General features: G+C 37.0%; 1 protein-coding gene across 2 annotated transcripts in view; it reads left to right on the forward strand.

Moving 5' to 3' along the window:
- Positions 1–20,160, forward strand: part of LOC135231203 (uncharacterized) — a 149,394-nt gene extending 129,234 nt beyond the window's left edge. For both annotated transcript variants that reach the window (XR_010321843.1, XR_010321846.1), the window contains one exon: positions 18,170–20,160. The gene's annotated coding sequence lies outside the window, so the exon portion shown is untranslated. The remainder of the gene's footprint in view (positions 1–18,169) is intronic.
- Positions 20,161–20,795: the final 635 nt, after the last annotated feature.

The raw sequence follows: 20,795 nt of genomic DNA on the forward strand, positions 1-20,795 counted from the left end.
TCTGTTCCCAAGAGACCAAAACATACTAGAGATGGGCACAAGAAAGGAACTTACTGGTTTGTCCTGATATAATTCCTAAAAAAACAAATGTACATAAACAGGTAAAACAACTTAAAAATGATGTAACTTTTTTCTCTAATTCTCTAAAGAGACAATTTACAAAGCTAGAAATGATGACAGCCAGGGAATACAAAAGTCCACCATAAGTTGGTAATGAAAGCATACAAGATTTGAGATTGAAAAGAGCTACTTACTGGCAGGTTTTGGAGTCACAACTGAAATGGGGGGGAAAAAATATATAGGCGTTTGGTGCCCATTAGAAGGAAATGAGTTTTCCTTAGTATCTTTCTAAAATCATTCAACAGAAAGCAAAATTTACAAGATATATTTAAGTTTTATTTTTCTAATATCAGAGTACATGTACTCGTTATAAAAGTCAAACTTTAAAAATTCAAACAAAAACTCAGCTTCTCTGACCCATCCCCTCTTACCTCTAATTTCTTTACACTATTTTTTGGGGGCTATTTTTTTTATTTAATCCACTACCTATCTTTCAGTTTGTTGCATTGTTGCCTTGTGTGTTGCTATGATGTTAAAAGCTATGCCACCGGTATTTCAAATGCCAGCATGGTCACCCACGGTGCAGAGGTTTCGATGGAGCCTCCAGACTAAGATTAGGAAGAAAGGCCTGCCGATTTATTTCTAAAAATCAGCTAATAAAAACCCTACAAATTAGAACAGAAAATTGTCCAACTGACTGGAGCTCTGGTGGAGCAGTGGTTAAGAGCTTGGCTACTAACCAAAAGGTCAGCAGTTTGAATCCACCAGCCCCTCCTTGGAAACCTTATGGGACAGTTCTACTCTGTCCTATAGTGTTGGAATAAACTTAACGACATTGGGTTTTTTTTTTTTTTTGGAGGTGGTGCAAGTGGTTTGAGATTGGTTGATAACCTAAAGGTTGGTGGTTTGAACCCACCTGGTGGCTTGCAGAAGAAAGGGCCCGATGAACTGCTTTTGTAAAGATTATAGTCAAGAAAACTCTAGGGGGCTGTTCTACTCTGTAACGCACGGGTCACCATGAGTTGGAACTGATATGATGGCAAAGGGTTTGGTTTTTGGTGTTAACTCAAACACACCAATGGTTGTGAAGACGGTGCAGGACTGGGCAATATTTTGTTCTGTTATGTGTAGGGTCTCCATGAGTCAGAGCTAACTCAATGGTGGCTAACAATATTTAGCTAATATTTGATCACGGAATGTCTCTATTTCATGTCTCAGATTTGGATGATATAAACTGACTTCCCACTATGACCAATAAAACTTTACTTTTTTTTCTACTGTCCCCAAATTCAGTTTCTGTCTCCTGCTCTTTCCAACAAACCTACTACATTCCTTTGTTTTTGGTGAATCAATACATTGTGTTAGCAATGTCATGACCATGTAAATAATGTTCATAGCTGAGTTACGTATTATATCACCTATCCTGTGCATAATTTTCTTTTCTCTCCAGTTAGTTTTTAACTTTTTTTTTGAACATTCTTGGAAAGTTTTTTAGGTTAATGCCTTTTGCTGTTCTTTCTCAGTCATTTTAGTGAGCTTCTGAAGTGAGGAGAAGAAAGTGCCCATTTTCCATCTGCCTAATATGGGCTCTGATACTCTCTTTAGCAGTGATTCCACAATTAGAAATAGTGATATCAGGATAACTCAAAAGCCTCACAATTACTATACCAAATCACCTACAGATTAGGAACCAAAAAGGACGGTAGAGATGGACCCCGGGATCTGTTCTAAAATCATAAATGTGATTACAATTTTATCTCTCTAATCCACTCTATAGTGAGCAAATACTTGAATTTTTAACAGCCTGAGAACTTAAAAGTCTTCGTTGCAGCTAGGAGACCAAAGCAGATTTAAAAAATTGAAAATGAACTTACGGATAGATTGTGAAGTCTCAACTAAAACACAAACAAACAAAAAATTGTTATTTTCCTGTGACAAGAAGTTTTCTCTAGTGGTCTCTTTAATTTTAAACACAACACAAAATTGACATATTCAAGATGTATCAATAAAATTGCATTGTTTTCACCAAAGTAACATATTCTCAAATTTTAAAAAGTCACCTAAGTTTGTATGTAGCAAAAAACATTATTCCCCTACCTTGTTTGTTCACAATCAGACTTCCCCAAATCACAATCATTTAGTATTTACATGTAAGGTCTTTCTTCTTAAATTTATACAAATATTTGAAAATAGTTCTGAAAATGTGGTTTCTTGTATTTTCAGTGTGTATATAGTATCCACTGACTTCATACTAACAAAGATGAGGCCTTCTTGTTCTCCTATTCAGCACTTTACCTTCTTGTGATACTCAAATTCTAAGACTACCCCCAGTGAGTCATAACCCCTTTTCTTCTACTCTCGTACTGTATGGGTACCAGAGGGGAAGCCTAATGGAGGGGAATGGGGAGTTAATTTATAAAAAAACTATTTTAACAGGCTTACAGCTAATCTTTCTGTCCTCAGCCTACCTTCACACCCTCAACAAAATATCATCTGATCTCTGATTATCCAGACGCATTCTAGTTTCTGCTATTTAGGATTGTTGTTGTTAGCTGCTGCCATGTTGGCCTCCATCTCATGGCGACACAATGCACAATGAAAACAAATGCTGTCCAATTATATGCCATCCCCATAATAGGTTGCAGATCAGATCATTGGAACCCATGGGGTTTTCATTGGTTGATTTTTGAAGTAGCTTGCCAGGCCTTTCTTCCTAGTTCATATTAGAATTTAGGTTTTGTGGGTCAGCTAAATTGGTTATTGTTCGTTCATCTGCTTTTCAGCTTTAACAGATTAGTTTCAAATTTTCATGTTCCTCTTTTATTTCTTAGACTTCTTTTTATATAATTTTATTGTGGTAAAATATGTTGTTGTTCCCATTAAGCGCTGTTGAGTTGGTTCTGACTCATATCGACACTACATACAACAGAACGAAATGCTGCCCGGTCTTGTGCCGTCCTCACAATCGTTGCTATGTTTGAGTCCATTGTTGCAGCCACTGTGTCAGTCCGTCTCATTGAGGGTCTTCCTCTTTTTTGCTGACCCTCTGCTTTGACAAGCATAATGTCCTTCCCCAGGGACTGGTCCTTCCTGATAACATGTCCTAAGTAAGTGAGAAAAAGTCTTGCCATTCTTGCTTCTAAGGAGCATTCTGGCTGTACTTCTTCCAAGCCAGATTTTTTGTTCTGGCAGTCCATGGTATGTTCAATATTCTTTGCCAACACCATAATTTGAAGGCATCAGTTCTTGTTTGGTCTACCTTATTCATTGTCCAGCTTTTGCATGCATATGAGATGATTGAAAATATCATGGCTTGGGTCAGGTGCACTTTAGTCCTCAAAGTGACATCTTTGCTTTTCAACACTTTAAAGAGGTCTTTTGCAGCAGATTTGCCCAATGCAATACATTGTTTGATTTCTTGACTGCTGCTTCCATGGGCGTTGATTGTTGGATCCAAGTAAAATGAAATCCTTGACAACGTCAATATTTTCTCCATTTATCATGATGTTGCTTATTGGTTGTTATGGATTAAATTTGTCTCCCCAAAATGTTTGTCAACTTGTTTAGAACATGATTCCCAGTATTGTGTGATTGTGCACCATTTGGTCATTTGATGTGATTTTCTTCTGTGTTGTAAATCCTGCCTCTATGATGCTAATGCGGCAGGATTAGAGGCAGTTATCTTAACGTGCAGGACCCAATCTACAAGGTTAGGTTGTATTTTTTTTTTAAATAATTTTTATTGTGCTTTAAGTGAAAGTTTACAAATCAAGTCAGTCTCTCACATAAAAACTTACATACACCTTGCTACATACTCCCAATTACTCTCCCACTAATGAGACAGCCCACTCTCTCCCTCCACTCTCTCTTTTCGTGTCCATTTTGCCAGCTTCTAACCCCTCCACCCTCTCATCTCCCCTCCAGGCAGGAGATGCCAACATAGTCTCAAGTGTCCACCTGATCCAAGAAGCTCACTCCTCACCAGCATCCCTCTCCAACCCATTGTCCAGTCCAATCCATGTCTGAAGAGATGGCTTCAGGAATGGTTCCTCTCCTGGGCCAACAGAGGGTCTGGGGGCCATGACTGCCAGGATTCCTCTAGTCTTAGTCAGACCATTAAGTCTGGTCTTTTTATGAGAATTTGGGGTCTGCATCCCGCTGCACTCCTGCTCCCTCAGGGATTCTCTGTTGTGTTCCCTGTCAGGGCAGTCATCGGTTGTAGCTGGGCACCATCTAGTTTTTCTGGTCTCAGGATGTAGTCTCTAGTTCATGTGGCCCTTTCTGTCTCTTGGGCTTATAATTACCTTGTGTCCTTGGTGTTCTTCATTCTCCTTTGATCCAGGTCAGTTGAGACCAATTGATGCATCTTAGATGGCTGCTTGGGAGCGTTTAAGACCCCCGACGCCACTCTTCAAAGTGGGATGCATAATGTTTTCTTAATAGATTTTATTATGCCAATTGACTTAAATGTCCCCTGAAACCATGGTCCCCAGACCCCTGCCCCTGCTACTCTGGCCTTTGAAGCATTCAGTTTATTCAGGAAACTTCTTTGCTTTTGGTTTAGTCCAGTTGTGCTTGACCTCCCTGTATTGTGTGTTGTCTTTCCCTTCACCTAAAGTAGTTCTTATCTACTATCTAATTAGTGAATACCCCTCTCCTACCCTCCCTCCCTCCCCCCTCTCGTAGCCACAAAAGAATGTTTTCTTCTCAGTTTAAACTATTTCTCAAGTTCTTATAATAGTGGTCTTATACAATATATGTCCTTTTGCAACTGACTAATTTCACTCAGCATAACGCCTTCCAGGTTCCTCCATGTTAAGAAATGTTTCACATAATCCTCACTGTTTTTTTTATCAATGCGTAGTATTCCATTGTGTGAATATACCATAATTTATTTATCCATTCATCCATTGATGGGCACCTTGGTTGCTTCCAGCTTTGTGTTATTGTAAACAGTGCTGCAATAAACATGGGTGTGCGTATATCTATTTGTGTAAAGGCTCTTATTTCTCTAGGATATATTCCAAGGAGTGGGATTGCTGGATTGTATGGTAGTTCTATTTCTAGCTTTTTAAGGACACGCCAAATCAATTTCTAAAGTGGTTGTACCCTTTGACGTTCCCACTGGCAGTGTGGAAGTGTTCCAATCTCTCCACAGCCTCTCCAACATTTATTATTTTGTGTTTTTTTGACTAATGCCAGCCTTGTTGGAGTGAGATGGAATCTCATTGTAGTTTTGATCTGCATTTCTCTAATGGCTAACGATCGTGAACATTTCCTCATGTATCTGTTAGCTACCTGAATGTCTTCTTTAGTGAATTGTGTATTCATACCTTTTGCCCATTTTTTAATTGGGTTATTTGTCTTTTTGTAGTTGAGTTTTTGCAGTATCATGTAGATTTTAGAGATCAGACGCTGATCGGAAATGTCATAGCTGAAAACTTTTTCCCAGTCTGTAGGAAGTCTTGTTACTCTTTTGGTGAAGTCTTTGGATGAACATAGGTGTTTGATTTTTAGGAGCTCCCAGTTATCTAGTTTCTCTTCTGCATTCTTAATAATATTTTGTATACTGTTTTGTATACTGCCATGTATTAGGCCTCCTAACTTTGTCCCTATTTTTTCTTCCATGATCTTTATCATTTTAGATTTTATATTTAGGTCTTTCATCCATTTTGAGCTCGTTTTTGTGCCTGGAGTGAGGGATGGGTCTTGTTTCATTTTTTTTGCAGATGGATATCCAGTTACGGCAGCACCATTTGTTAAAAAGATTGTCTTTTCCCCATTTAACTGTTTTGGAGCCTTTGTCAAATATGAACTGCTCATATGTGGATGGATTTATGTCTGCATTCTCAATTCTGTTCCATTGGTCCATGTATCTGTTGTTGTACCAGTACCAGGCTGTTTTGACTACTGTGGCAGCATAATAGGTTCTAAAATCAGGTAAGGCAAGGCCTCCCACTTTGTTCTTCTTTTTCAGTAATGCCTTATTTATCCTGGGCCTCTTTCCCTTCCATATGAAGTTGGTGATTTGTTTCTCCATCTCATTAAACAATGTCGTTGGGATTTGGATCAGAATTGCATTAAATGTATAGATCGCTTTTGGTAGAAGAGATATTTTTATAATGTTAAGTCTTCCTATCCATGAGCAACGTACATTTTTCCACTTATGTAAGTCTCTTTTGGTTTCTTGCAGAAGTGTACTGTAGTTTTCTTTGTATAAGTCTTCTATATCTCTGGTAAGATTTATTCCTAAGTATTTTATCTTCTTGGGGGCTACTGTAAATGGCATTGATTTGGTGATTTCCGCTTCGATGTTCTTTTTGTTGGTGTAGAGGAATCCAACTGATTTTTGTAAGTTTATCTTGTATCCCGATATTCTGCTGAGCTCTTCTATTAGTTTCGGTAGTTTTCTGGAGAATTCCTTAGGGTTTTCTGTGTATGAGATCATGTCATCTGCAAATAGAGATACTTTGACTTCTTCCTTGCCAATCTGGATGCCCTTTATTTGTTTATCTACCCTAATTGCTCTGACTAGGACCTTCAATACAATGTTGAATGAGAGCGATGATAAAGGGCTTCCTTGCCTGGTTCCCGATCTCAATGGGAATGCTTTCAGGGTCTCTCTGTTTAGGGTGATGTTGGCTGTTGGCTTTGTATAAATACCCTTTATTATGTTGAAGAATTTTCCTTCTGTTCATATTTTGCTGAGAGTTTTTATCATGAATGAGTGTTGAACTTTGTCAAATGCCTTTTCTGCGTCAATTGATAAAATCATGTGATTCTTGTCTTTTGTTTTATTCATGTGGTGGATTACATTAATTGTTTTTCTAATGTTGAACCATCCCTGCATACCTGGTAGGAATCCCACTTGGTCACGGTGAATTATTTTTTTGATATGTTGTTGAATTCTATTGGCTAGAAGTTTGTTGAGGATTTTTGGATCTAAGTTCATGAGGGATATAGGTCTATAATTTTCTTTTCTTGTGGTGTCTTTACCTGGTTTTGGTATCAGGGATATGCTGGCTTCATAGAATCAGTTTGGTAGTATTCCGTCCTTTTCTATGCTCTGAAATACCTTTTGTAGTAGTGGTGTTGACTCTTCTCTGAAAGTTTGGTAGAACTCTGCAGTGAAGCCGTCCGGACCAGGGTTTTTTTGTTGTTGTTGGAAGTTTTTTTTTTATTACTTTTTTAATCTCTTCGTTTGTTATGGGTCTATTTAGTTGTTCTACTTCTGTTTGTGTTAGTTTAGGTAGGTAGCGTGTTTCTAGGAATTCATCCGTTTCTTCTAGGTTTTCAAATTTGTTTGAGTATAGTTTTTTATAGTAATCTGATATGATTCTTTTAATTTCAGTTGGGTTTGTTGTAATATCGCCCACCTCCTTTCTTATTCGGGTTATTTGCTTCCTCTCCTGTTTTTCTTTTGTCAGTTTGGCCAGTGGTTTTTTTTTTGCTGATTTTCTCAAAAAAACAGCTTTTGGTCTTGTTAATTCTTTCAATTGTTTTTCTGTTTTCTATTTAATTTAGTTCAGCTCAAATTTTTATTATTTGTTTGCTTCTGTTGCTTGTGGGTTCCTTTTGTTGCTCTCTTTCGATTTGTTCAAATTGTAGGGATAATTCTTTGATTTTGACCCTTTCTTCTTTTTGTTTGTGTGAATTTATTGATATAAATTGGCCTCTGAGAATCACTTTTGCTGTGTCCCAAAGGTTCTGATAGGAAGTGTTTTCATTCTCATTGGAGTCTATGAATTTCTTTATTCCATCCTTAATGTCTTCTATAATCCAGTCTTTTTTGAGCAGGGTATTGTTCAGTTTCCAAGTGTTTGATTTCTTTTCACTGCTTCTCCTGTTATTGGTTTCCACTTTTATGGCCTTATGGTCAGAGAAGATGCTTTGTAATATTTCAGTGTTTTGGATTTTGCTATGGCTTGCTTTATGACCTAATATGTGGTTTATTCTAGAGAATGTTCCATGTGCACTAGAAAAGAAACTATACTTGGTTTGCTGTTGGGTGGAGTGTTCTGTATATGTCTACGAGGTCAAGTTGGTTGATTGTGGCATTTAGATCTTCCGTGTCTTTACTGAGCTTCTTTCTCGATGTCCTGTCCTTCACCGAAAGTGGTGTGTTGAAGTCTCCTACTATAATTGTGGAGCTGTCTATCTTGCTTTTCAATGCTGATAGAGTTTGTTTTATGTATCTTGCAGCCCTGTTATTAGGTGCATAAACATTTAATATGGTTATATCTTCTTGGTGTATTGTCCCTTTAATCATTATATAGTGTCCTTCCTTATCCTTTCTTATGGATTTAACTTTCAAGTCTATTTTGTCAGAAATTAATATTGCCACTCCTGCTCTTTTTTGATTGTTGTTTGCTTGATATATTTTTTTCCATCCTTTGAGTTTTAGTTTGTTTGTGTCTCTAAGTTTAAGGTGTGTCTCTTGTAGGCGGCATATAGACGTATCTTGTTTTTTAATCCATTCTGCCACTCTCTGTCTCTTTAACAGTGCATTTAGTCCATTTACGTTCAGGGTAATTACAGATAGGTATGAATTTTTTTTTCTTTAAGAATTTAGTGCTACCATTTTGATATCTTTTTTGTGTGTTGTTGACAGCTTCTTTTTGCCACTTAATTTTATGTGCTGAGTAGATTATCTTTATGTATTGTCCTTTCCACATATTTGTTGTTGATTTTGTTTCTGCTGAGTCTCTATTTTTTTCTTGTATTTTATTTTGATGAGTAGGACAGTTTGTCTCTTTTGTGGTTACCTTATTAATCGCTATTTTTCTAAATTCAAACCTAAGTTTTATTTCTTTGTATCGCTGTATCTTCCTCTCCATATGGAAGGTGTATGATTACATTTCTTAGTCCGTTTTTGTTATTTTAATGTTGTCTTATTTTATATAATAACATTGCTGTTAACCTGTTTTGAGCTTTTTTTTTTTTTTCAATAATCTTGCTTTGTTTTTTTTTTTATTTCCCTGTCTGGGTTGATTTCTGGTTGCTCTGCCCAGTGTTCTAGTCCTGGGTTAATAACTGATATTATTGATTTTCTACCCAAAGAACTCCCTGTAGTATTTCTTGTAGTTTTGGTTTGGTTTTTATGAATTCCCTAAAATTGTGTTCATCTGGAAATGTCTTAATTTCACCTTCATATTTAAGAGACAGTTTTGCTGGATATATGATTCTTGGTAGGCAATTTTTTAAATATGTCATCACATTGCCTTCTTGCCTGCACGGTTTCTGTAGTAGTCTGAGCTTATTCTTATTGGCCTTCCTTTGTAGGTGACTTTTTGTTTATCATATGTCATCACATTGCCTTCTTGCCTGCACAGTTTCTGCTTAGTAGTCTGAGCTTATTTTTATTGGCCTTCCTTTGTAGGTGACTTTTTGTTTATCCCTTACTGCTCTTATAATTCTCTCTTTATCTTTGGTTTTGGCAAGTTTGGTTACAATATGTCTTGGTGACTTTCTTTTACCATCTACCTTATGTGGAGTTCGATGAGCATCTTGGATAGATACCTTCTTATCTTTCACAATATCAGGGAAGTTTTCTGCCAACAAATCTTCAACAATTCTTTCTATATTTTCTGTTATCCCTCCCTGTACTGGTACTCCAATCACTCATAGGTTATTTCTCTTGATAGAGTGCCATATGATTCTTAGGCTTTCTTCATTTTTTAAAATTCTTTTATCTGATTTTTCTTCAAATATATTAGTGCCAAGTGATGTATCTTCGAGTTCAGAAATTCTAGCTTCTACTTGCTCAATTCTGTTCCTCTGACTTTCTATTGAGTTGTCTACTCCTGTGATTTTATTGTTAATCTTCTTAATTTCTGATTGCTGCCTTCTGTGGATTTTTCCAGCTTATTAAACTTTTCATTATGTTCCTGAATAATCTTTTTAATTTCTTCAATTGCTTTATCTGTGTGTTCCTTGGCTTGTTGTGCGTATTGTCTCATTTCCTTCCTGATGTCTTGAAGGGTTCTGTATATTAAACTTCTGTTTTCTCCATCTGCTAATTCCTGGAATGCACTTTCATCCAGAAGATCCCTGGATTCTTTGTTTTGAGAGCCTGTTGAGGTGATCATGGCCTGTTTCTTTATGTGACTTGATATTGACTGTTGTCTCCGAGCCATCAATAAGTCATTGTATTAGTTTATGCTTGCGTACTGTGTTGTAGCTTCTTGCTTTGTTTTGGTGGACCCTTATGGGTTGCTTGAGTGGGCTAGCTTGAGTATTTTTGCCTTTGGAGCTCTGATGTCCTGTCCCCAGATGGCTAGAGCTGTTATCAGGTATATCAGTCTAGGAGTCCATTTAGTTTTCTTGTATGAATTCAGCTCAGGTTTCCAGGTAGCTGATCATCAAGTGTGTGGTACAGGCTCTGTCCTACAGTCTTAGAGGGGCAGGGGTGATTGGCGTATATACCGGAATCTGATTGCAGAAGGGGGTCATGCTCTGAAAGGGCAGGTGGCTGAGAACTGACCCCCAAGTGTCTCTGAGGAAACTGCGTCCCTGTTACCTAGGGCGTGAAGGTGGGTGGGTTCTGCAAGGGACCATGGTCACCCAAAGTTTTTGGTAGTAAGGACTGGGAGGTACCAGTTATCTTTGGACCCCTGTAGCAGGTGGCTGGGTGACCTGAGTGGAGCTACCAGTCCTTAGGTCCCTGATGTGGGTAGGTGAGGGCCTTGTTTAATAGGCAAAGCAATGTCAAACATCAAACACCCACCTCTCCACTGCACAGCTGAAATGGTTGGAGTCTGCCAACAAGGGCCTATTCTCCCAAAATAGGCCCACACAGGTCCATGGAGAAGGGAAAGGTGCTCAAAGTCCACGGACGGTTTATGCCTGGACAGGAGCTGCTTCTGTCCTGAGCTCCCCCGATTAGTGGAGCGAGCTAGCAAATTATCTTTTCCCCCAAATGCAAATTTTTTCCTTTCCCAAGGCTCGGAGGATGGCTCTAGGTGCTCAACAGTGCCTATCTCAGGCCCAGGGAATTCAGCCGCTGAAGCTGGTTTGCGGGTGGGGGGGCACGTTAAAATGTACGCAAGTACTTAGCTTTTGCCGAGAGCACTGTTCTCCTCAGGTTCCGGAGGTGTGAGTAGGCTGTGTGGCTGGCTGCTTCTCCCTGAGGAAACTGCGGCCGAAAGCAAGTACCAGCCTGCCGCCACTGCTCTGGGAATGGTGCCTGAGGGCTCCACGTGATTCAGGTCCAGTAACTCCTCTCTGCTTCTGAATGGTCTCTTCCTCCCCCTGCCCCTCAGTTCATTTTCTAAGCTTGCCTTTGAAGCTCAGGGCTCCCAGCTTGTCACAAATATACTCGTTTCACTTGTTTTTTTTTTGATCTTTGTTGGAAAGAGGGTTCCCCAGAAGCATCTATTCTACCATGTTGGCTCTGCCTCCTAGATTGTATTTTGAGTCAATCTCTTTTGAGGTGTAAAAGAAGGGAGCAGAGAGACAGGGAGACATTATACCTCCAAGAAACAAGAGCCAGGAGAATATTGTGTCCTTTGGCCCCGGGGTCCTTGCCCTAAGAAGCTCCTCGATTGAGGAAGATTGATGACAAGATCTTCCCCTGGAGCTTTCACCCTGAATTTGGTCTTCTAGCCTCCTAGTTTGTGAGAGAATTAATTTCTCTTTTTTAAAACCACCCACTTGTGGTATTTCTGTAACAGGAGCACTAGATGACTAAGACATTGGTTCAGTTGGCAGTTCAAGTCCAAAAGGCCTCCTTTGAAACTTTATGGGGCAGTTTTACTCTGTCCTATAGGGGCATTATGAGTTGGAATTGACTTGACGGCAACAGGTTTGGTTTTTTTTTAAAGATGTTGAGTATCTTTTCATGTGCTTACTGGCCATTTGTATATCTTCTTTGGAGAATTTTTTTTTTTTTCAAGTTCTTTGCTCGTTTTTTAATTGTTTGTGTTCTTGCTTTTGAGTTGTAGAAATTTTTAATAATAAACCCTTACCGGATATGTGGTTCCCAAATATTTTCTTCCATTCTCTAGGTTGTTTCCTCACTTTGTTGGTTAAATCTTTGATGTACAAAAGCTGTTCATTATGATAAGTCCTAATTATTTTTTTCTTATGTTGTTTGTGCTTTTGGTGTCAGATCTAAGAATCCACTATCTAAAAGAAGATCTTGAAGTTTTTCCTCTAAGTTTTCTTCCAATAGTTGTTTGGTTTTAATTATTGTATTTAGGTAATTGATCCATTTTGAGTTAATTTTTGTATGTGACATGAGTTATTGATTTTCTGCCTAGATGTCCATTATTGAAGAGGCTTACTAAAGTCTCCAATTATTATTGTAGAACTATCTATTTCTTTCTTCATTGTGTAAATGTTTGCTTCATATATTTTGGGTATCTGTTGTTTGGTTCATATATATAATATATAAATCATATATATAATTGTTATCTTTTCTTGATAAATTAATCCTTTTATCACTATATAATGTTCTTTGCCTCATAATGATTTTTGCCTTAAAGTTTATTTTGTCTCATATTAATATAGCCAATCAATTTTCTTTTGGTTACTGTTTGCATTTACTAGGTTTTTCCATCATTTCATTTTCAACCTACCAGTGTCTTTGGATCTAAAGTGGGTATCTTGAAGATAGCATATATTTGGAGTATGCTTTGTTTTTCATTCTGCCAATCTCTGGCTTTCAATTGAGATTAATTCACTTAACATTTAAAGTAATTACTGATAAGGAAGGAGTTACTTCTGCCACTTGTTATTTATTTTACGTATGTCTTATACATTTTTTTTTAATCTCTCTTTCCTCCAATGCTACCTACTTTCGTGTTTCATTGGTTTTTATTTTTTTGTAGTAAACCATTTTCAGTCTTTTCTCCTTTCATTTTTTAAAAAGATATTTTCCTTGTGGTTAGCATGGGAATTATATTTAACACCTTAAATTCGTTACAACCTAGTTTACATTCATAAAACTTAACTTCTGTGATATATAAAAACTGTTCCTGTACTGCTCCTCCCTTGTTTATGTTGTTGTTTCAGATTACTTCTTAATACATTTGTGGCTCATAACATAAATTTTAAATTAATTTTTTTGCTTTTGTCTTTTAAATCCTGCAAGACATTACAAATAGATTTACAAACCAGAACTACCATAAAACTGGCTTTTATATTTGTTCATGAAATTACTTTTACTGGAGACCTTTTTTTCTTCATCTGACTTCAAGTTACTGCCTAATATCCTTTCAGTTCAATCTAAAGGACTCCTATTAGCAATTCTTATAAGGAGATCCTGTGGAAACAAACTCCCTCTACTTTTGTTTATCTGAGAATATCTTAATTTTGCCCTCATTTTTGATGGACTGATTTGCCAAATATGAATTCTTGATTGACAGCTATTTTCTTGTAGCACTTTTAATATATCATTTCACTGCTTTCTGGCTTCCATGGCCTCTGAGGAGAAATTGGCACTTTATGTCCTTGAGGATCCTTTATATATGAGGATTCATGTCTCTCCTGCTGCTTTCAAGATTCTCTCTTTGGTTTTCAAGGAGTTAATTATAATGTCCCTCAGCATGATCTCTTTGGGTTTATCCTACTTGGAGTTTGTTGAAGTTCTTGGATGTGTAGTTTCATATCTTTTGTCAAATTTGGAATGTATTCCTCTACTACTTCTCCAAATATTCTTTCTGCCTCCTTTTCTCTCTCTTTTCCTTCTAAGAATCTCATAATGAATATGATCTCATAACTGATCTGCTTAATGATGTCCTTCAAGTTCCTTAAGCTCTTTTCTTTTAGATCCTCAGACTTGATCATTTCAATTGCTCTGTCTTGAAGTGCTTTGAGTCTTTCTTCTGCCAACTAAAATCTGCTGTTGCATCTCTTCAGTGAATTTTTTCTTTCAATATTTTGCTTTTCAGCACTAGTATTTCTTTTTGGCTCTGTTGTATAATTTTTATCTCCTTGATATTCTCATTTTGTTCATATATCATTTTTCTGATTTCTTTAGTTTGTCCATGTTTTTCATTAGCTCTTTGAGAACATTTCATAATGTTGTCTTAAAACTTTTGCCTAGTAAGTTCATTGTCTGGACATTCCCTGGTATGGTTTCTGTTGCTTTTTTTATTTGAATAGGGTATCTTTTCCTGTCTTTGTATGTCTTATGATTTTTTTTTTGAATTGGGATATTTGAATATTATAAGGTAGTAAATCTAGAAATTAAATTCTTCTCCTTCCCTCGAGATTGCATTTTATTTTTTTAGTTGTTGAAGACTGTAGTAGCCAGTTTATTTAGTGAGTTTCCCTAATTATTTTTGCAAAGACTGTCCTCCTGGGCACGTGTAGACAGAGAAGTCCCTATAGCTTGTATTCAGCTATACTGTGACAGAGATTTTCTAGAACAGCAAGGTTAAAAATCAAAGACAAAAATAGAAAACTAAAAACCCTCCAAAATCTCTTCCAGTCTTTACAAATTGGCTGTCTGCAGGGGCCTCTCCTTTAACACTTAGCCAGGCTTGTACTGAACCTAGGGATCAGCCCAAGGTAAAAGTGGAATATATTTTCAGGTAATTTCTGAGTATGCATCTTACCTTGGCATGAGTGTGTCTCTTTCAGTTCCCCTTTTTACATGGTGTTTTTGAAAGTCTTAATTTCTGAGAGAAACTGTCTCACTAGTTTCTCCTCCCAGTCTTTTTAGTCACCCTGATGGCACTTTTTTAGCCCCAGTCAACTAGAAGACGGTTACAGGCTTCCATCATTAACTTGCTGCTCCTTTGCGCTTTGTGAGCTCTGAGACAGACCAAAATGAGGAGGGTGCATTGCTTTTGTCCTTCAAGCAGTCCTAGACAGGTTAGAGTAAATAGAATGATTTACTAATAAATCTGTTCTGTTTTGTTTTCTGTAGAACCAGGAACTAGGGTTCCTCTCTGGGAGTCCAGTTGAATACAGCCATACTGAGCTGGGAAGAGGGCAGAGTTCAGACAAGTAGAAAATCAAAGCTTTCCTACTGCTTACATGTCAGCTTTTTCTTGATGCAGAATTTGCTTAGGTGCTGTAATCCTTTGACTGGCTTGCAGAGTTCTGACAAAGTTGGTTCTGCCTACTTTGTGTGTGTTTTTGTGGGGGGATGGAAATGTGCAGCTGTTCATGCCACCATCTTGCTCTAAGCCTATTTTCTAGACATATTGGTTTTGCCTTAAAAAAATTTTTTTTTCTGTAAATTTAGTGCGATTTTTGAGGGTGCATGGAGGAAAATTCTCCATTCACACTCTTGTAATGAGGGCTTTTATAAAATTGTTCCTGGCAGGTATTGTAGGAAAAAAAAAAAAAATTCTTTGTCAGTTCCTAAGAGATCAAAGCACACTAGACGTAAGGGACAGAAAATTTACTTACTGCTTTGTCCTGAGATAATTTCTATAGAACAAACAAAAAAACATGTAAGCTAGTTTAAAGATGATATAAACATTTTCTATAATTATCTAATGGGAGGATTTATAAAGCTAGAAATTATTATCGCTGCAAAATCCCCCTTAAGTTGGTAATGAAGGCCCCCAAGGTTTGAGATTCACAGAGGAACTTACTGGCAGGTATGGTGGTAATAACTGAAAAAAGGAAAAAAAATGAAAAAAGAGTGTTGGTGGCCCATTAGAAACAGATTAGTTTTCCTTACTATTTTTCTAAATTATTCAACAGAATGCAACATTTACATGATTTTTTAAGTTTTATAGTCCTTATATCAAAGTACATGTACTTGTTATAAAAGTCAAAATTTTTAATGTAAATAAAATCACCAGTTCTCTGATCCATCCCTCTTGCCTCCAATTTCCTTTTCACTTACACTTTTTTATGGAAGGAGGGGGTATTTAAATAATATTTGGTCACAGAATGTCTACAGATATTTCATAACGTTAAAAATTTGGTTAATGTACATTCATGTCCTACTATGGGCAACAAGGCTTTACCTCTTTTTCTACCCTTCCCCCATTCACTTCCCTTCTATCATTCCAACAAACCCATGTCACATTTTTTTCTGGTAAAGTAATATATTTCATTAGCAATACCATGACCACGATAACAATCTTTACATGTCAGTCATATATTATACCAGCTTTCCTGTGCAAAATTTTCTTTTCTCTTTGGTTAATTTTTGACTTTTTTGGGGCTTTCTTAAAATATTTTTTCAGGTTTATACCTTTTGTTATTCTTTTTTAGTTATTTTAGTGAGTTTCTAAAGGGAAGGGAAGAAAGTGCCTGTTTTCCATTTGCCTAACATGGACTTTAATACTCTCTTCATGGATGGTTTTGCAGTCAGAAAAGTTGCTATATGGAAAGCTCAAAAGCCTCACAATTAGCAGACCAAGTCGCCTACAGATTAGAAACTGAATGGGAAAGTATGGATGTGTTCTGGGATCTTTGTGTGTGTGTGTGCGCGTGCGTGCGTGTGTGTGTGCGTGTGTCTAAGAAGCATCTGTAGCTATGTACCCTGTGTGGTTTATTATGTTCATGGTTATACATGCATGCATGCACACACACATGTATGTACATATGCCTATAGAATCATCTATTTCTGTACACATATGTACCCACATACTCATACCCATGCACATATATGCCTATATACATATTAGTGCAACCACATTCATATTATTTGGTTGTTGGTATTGTTGCACAATTAAATTTGTCATATCCTTTGCCAAAAATGTCCTTTTCTCTTGTGCACTTCTTAGTGATATAATTTACCTTGGTCAAGCTGTGTGCACTTCACCCACATTCGAAGCTATTTCCCATCACCAAAAATAAGAAGTATCTACTATCTCGAGAGTGCTGCCCCCCTCCCACCCCATCTATCCCTGGTAACCACCAATGAGAGTCGATCTCTGTATACATATATTTATTTCTAAGATCTTTTCTATAATACAAATAAAACCTCAGTTTGATTTGTCTGAGAGAAGGAGATGAATATTTTATCTCCCAAATCTTGTCTAAATTGAAAGCCCTGGTGGCATAGTGGATAAGAACTATGGCTGCTACCAAAAGGTCAGCAGTTCGAATCTACCAGGTGCTCCTTGGAAACCGTATGGGGCAGTTCTACTCTGTCCTATAGGGTAGCTATGAGTCGGAATTGACTTGACAGCAGTGGGTTTGGTTTGGCTTGTTTTTAAAAATCTTGTCTAAAGTAATTTAAAAAACTTGAAGACATAATAGGCCAAGACTTAGAAACTCTTTGTTGCAACTAGTAGTCCAAAGTAGATCTAAAAAATTGAAAATAAACTTACGGATGGATTCTGGAGTCTCAACTAAAAGAAAAACAAAACAAATACAAAGTTATTATTCACTGTGAAAGCAAGACTAGTTTTTTGTAATGTTCTCTATGATTTTGAGTATGGTACGTACTCATATTGACATATTCATAATTATCATTAAATTTTTACTGTTTTCATCAAAGTAATATATATATTCTAATTAAAAAAAACTAATATTGTAGGCTCATAGCAAAAAGGAATTATTTTCCTTCCCTATCAATTTGCAATCAGATTTTCTCTCCCAAATGACAACTTAATATTTAAATATTGGCTTTTTCTTCTAGAATTTATCTTTTTGAAAATAGCTTCCTGAAAATGTGATTTGTTTTCAGTTTTATATAGCATCTACTGACTGACTTCTTACTATTGAAGATGAGCCTTTTTTGGTCCTCCCCTCAGCACCTCATCTCTTTTACCTCCCTGTGGTAGCAAAATTCTAAAATAATCCCCAATGAGTCAATCCCTCCTATAATGCCATCCCCTTCAGTGAGGGCTGGACCAGTGACTCGCTTCTAGCCAGGTGAAGATAAGAAAGATGATAGGATAGTCACTACCATGATAGCAGTTTGAGTCCACCAGCCACTCCTTAGAAACCCTATGGGGGCAGCTCTACTCTGTTCTGTAGGGTCTCTATGAGTCCGAATTGACTTGATGACAGCAGGTTTGGCTTTGGGTTTTGGATCCACAATCAATGCCCATGGAAGAAGCAGTTAAGAAATCAAAAGATGTATTGAATTGGGCAAATGTGCTGCAAAAGACTTCTTAAAAGTGTTAAAAAGCAAAGATGTCACTTATGAGGACTAAGGTGTACCTGACCCAAGCCTTGTTATTTTCAGTTGCCTCATATGCATGAGAAAGCTGGGCAATGAATAAGGAAGACTGCAGAAGAATTGATGCCTTTGAATCATGCTGTTGGTGAAGAATATTGAATATATTCTGGACTGCCAGAAGAATGAACAAATCTGTCTTGGAAGAAGTACAGCCAGGATGCTCCTTAGAAGTGAGAATTGTGAGATTTTGCCTCACATACTTTGGACATGTTATCAGGAAAGACCAGTCCTTGGAGAAGGACATTGTGCTTGGCAAAGCAGAGGGTCAGTGAAGAAGAGGAAGACTCTCAATGAGATGAATTGAGTGGCTGCAAAATTGGGCTCAAACACAGCAATGATTGTGAGGATGGTGCAGAAATGGCAGTGTTTCGTTCTGTTGTATGAGTGTTATGAGTCAAGACTGAATCTAGGGCACCTAACGACAACAACAACAATTCATAACAAAATAAAGTAATACCCATAACTCTTAAAATCCTTGTTTCTGTAACTGATTACATGGTTGCTGGTATTGATAACTAACTTCTTCGACTACCCATTCCATTTTTCCTTTGTCCTAAGCAACTGGCTCAGCTGATCACGGTTCTGTGCCAGGCTGGGTGACTCTAATCTTCATTTCTGAAGGGTCTGGGCAATTAGCAGTTCTGCCCCAATTGGGTTGTTGTAGTTTTCCATTGACTTTAATCAGAGGACACAGTAGTACTAAGAGATACCCTAAGGGATCTCCTGTATTCTAGACATGCTGTTCCTTACTTCTATGATGTAGTAACAACCTGTTCTTGATTCATGAGTGCAATTTCTTATCTTTTAGATAAGATAAAAGATAAGATAAAAAACACCACTTTTGAAGGTTTCATAATTTTCTTGGTTTCCTCCAACTTCCTATTGTCTGCATGATAGTTCGATTCTTTGTCTTTCAAGGTAAAAACTGTCCCATAATATTTTGTGATGCCTTTAAGTCAATTATGTGGAAGAATAAGCTTTAAATACCTTATTTTGCATGAATGTATAGTGATTGTCTCACAAGACAGTTGACTTTCTCTGGATGGCTTTCAGTATCAGAATCCGTAGATGTTTCCCTTATGGTGTTCATTTTCTCCCAAGAAGGATTCTATACTCTCCTGGTGTTTGGGATATAAACCTGACTTAGTACATCAGGGAAAGAATGTAGGATGTAGACTCTTATTTTTTTCCCTTCATTTTTTTTATCAGGATGTCAAGCCTGATTTTATGTGTATATGGAGTCCCCGTTTCCAGGGTTCCCTTTGACTCAACTTTTCTTAAGCATAAATTCTCTTCTACTGTGATACCGTGTGAGTACCAGAGTGGAAGCCTGATGGAGGGGAACTGAGAAGATGGTTTAAAAAGACTTGTTTAATCAAACTTTCATCTTGTCTTTAGCCTCACCTTCATGCCGCTGACTAAAATGCTACCTGTTCCTTAGTAATCCTGACCCATACTCTTTTCCACTGTTTAAGATTAAACAAAACAAAAAACAAAAAAACAAACCCATTGCTGTTGAGTTGATTCTGATTCATAGAGTTCTGATAGGACAGATTAGAACTGCCCCATAGGGTTTCCAAGGAGCAGCTGGTGAATTTGAACTGCCGACCTTTTGGTTAGCAGCCAAGCTCTTAACCACTTCACCACCAGGGCCCCACTGTTTAGGATTAGCCCCTCTGAATTTACTAAAGATTCATAATTTGTGGATCAGCTAAGTTGGTTTTTATTCATCTACCTGCTTTTCAGCTTTAACAGTTCTGTTTCAAATATTTATCTGCTTGTGATTTCTCTTATTTTCTTATTTCAGATTTTGCCTTTAAAAATATCTTTTCTCTCAATTTAATGTGATTTCAAGAGTGCATGGAAGAAAATGAAGCTTCAAATTTTCATATTTAATCTCAATCCCCTTAATGAAGGGATTTATGGAATGGTTACATCTGGTTCTTCCAGCGGAAAAAAGTCTTTTACTAGGACACCATTCATGCTATAGATAAGAGACTCAAAAGGAACTTACTGGTTTGTTCTGAGATTTTTCCTAAAAAAAAAAAAAAAAAAACAGAAATAAACATATGAACTAAATTATAGATGGGATAATTATTTTTTTCTAATTCTCTAAAGTGAAGATTTACAAAGCTAGAGATGATGACAGCCAGATAATGCAAAAATCCCACATAATTTGGTAATGGAAGCACAAATGATTTGTAATTCAACTGATCAAATAGTTTGAAAGCCACAACTGAAATACTAAGGTAAATAAAGGTACAGGGGTAAACAACACCATTAGAAGGATATTAGTTTTGCTTAATATATTTCTAAAATTATGCAGTGGAATGCAAAATTTACCTGAATTATATTTCAGCTGAATTTTTATTATATCAAATTACTTTTACTTATTTTAAAAGTCAAACTGTAGATGTAAACAAAAACACCAGTCTTTTGAGCCATCAAATCTACACTCTTTTCTTTTCACTTTCGCCTTGGTAGGAGTGGGCTATTTAACTAATATTTGGTCCCTGAATGCCTACATGCTATTTTATAAATTCTCAAATTTGGAAAATGCACAATAGTTTCCTCTTATGGGCACCAAAGCTCTACCTCTTTTTCTATCATTCCCTATGTGCTTCTTCTCTTG

The sequence above is a fragment of the Loxodonta africana genome, chromosome 1 (assembly GCF_030014295.1).
Source record: "Loxodonta africana isolate mLoxAfr1 chromosome 1, mLoxAfr1.hap2, whole genome shotgun sequence".
In the NCBI taxonomy this organism is placed as follows: domain Eukaryota; kingdom Metazoa; phylum Chordata; class Mammalia; order Proboscidea; family Elephantidae; genus Loxodonta; species Loxodonta africana.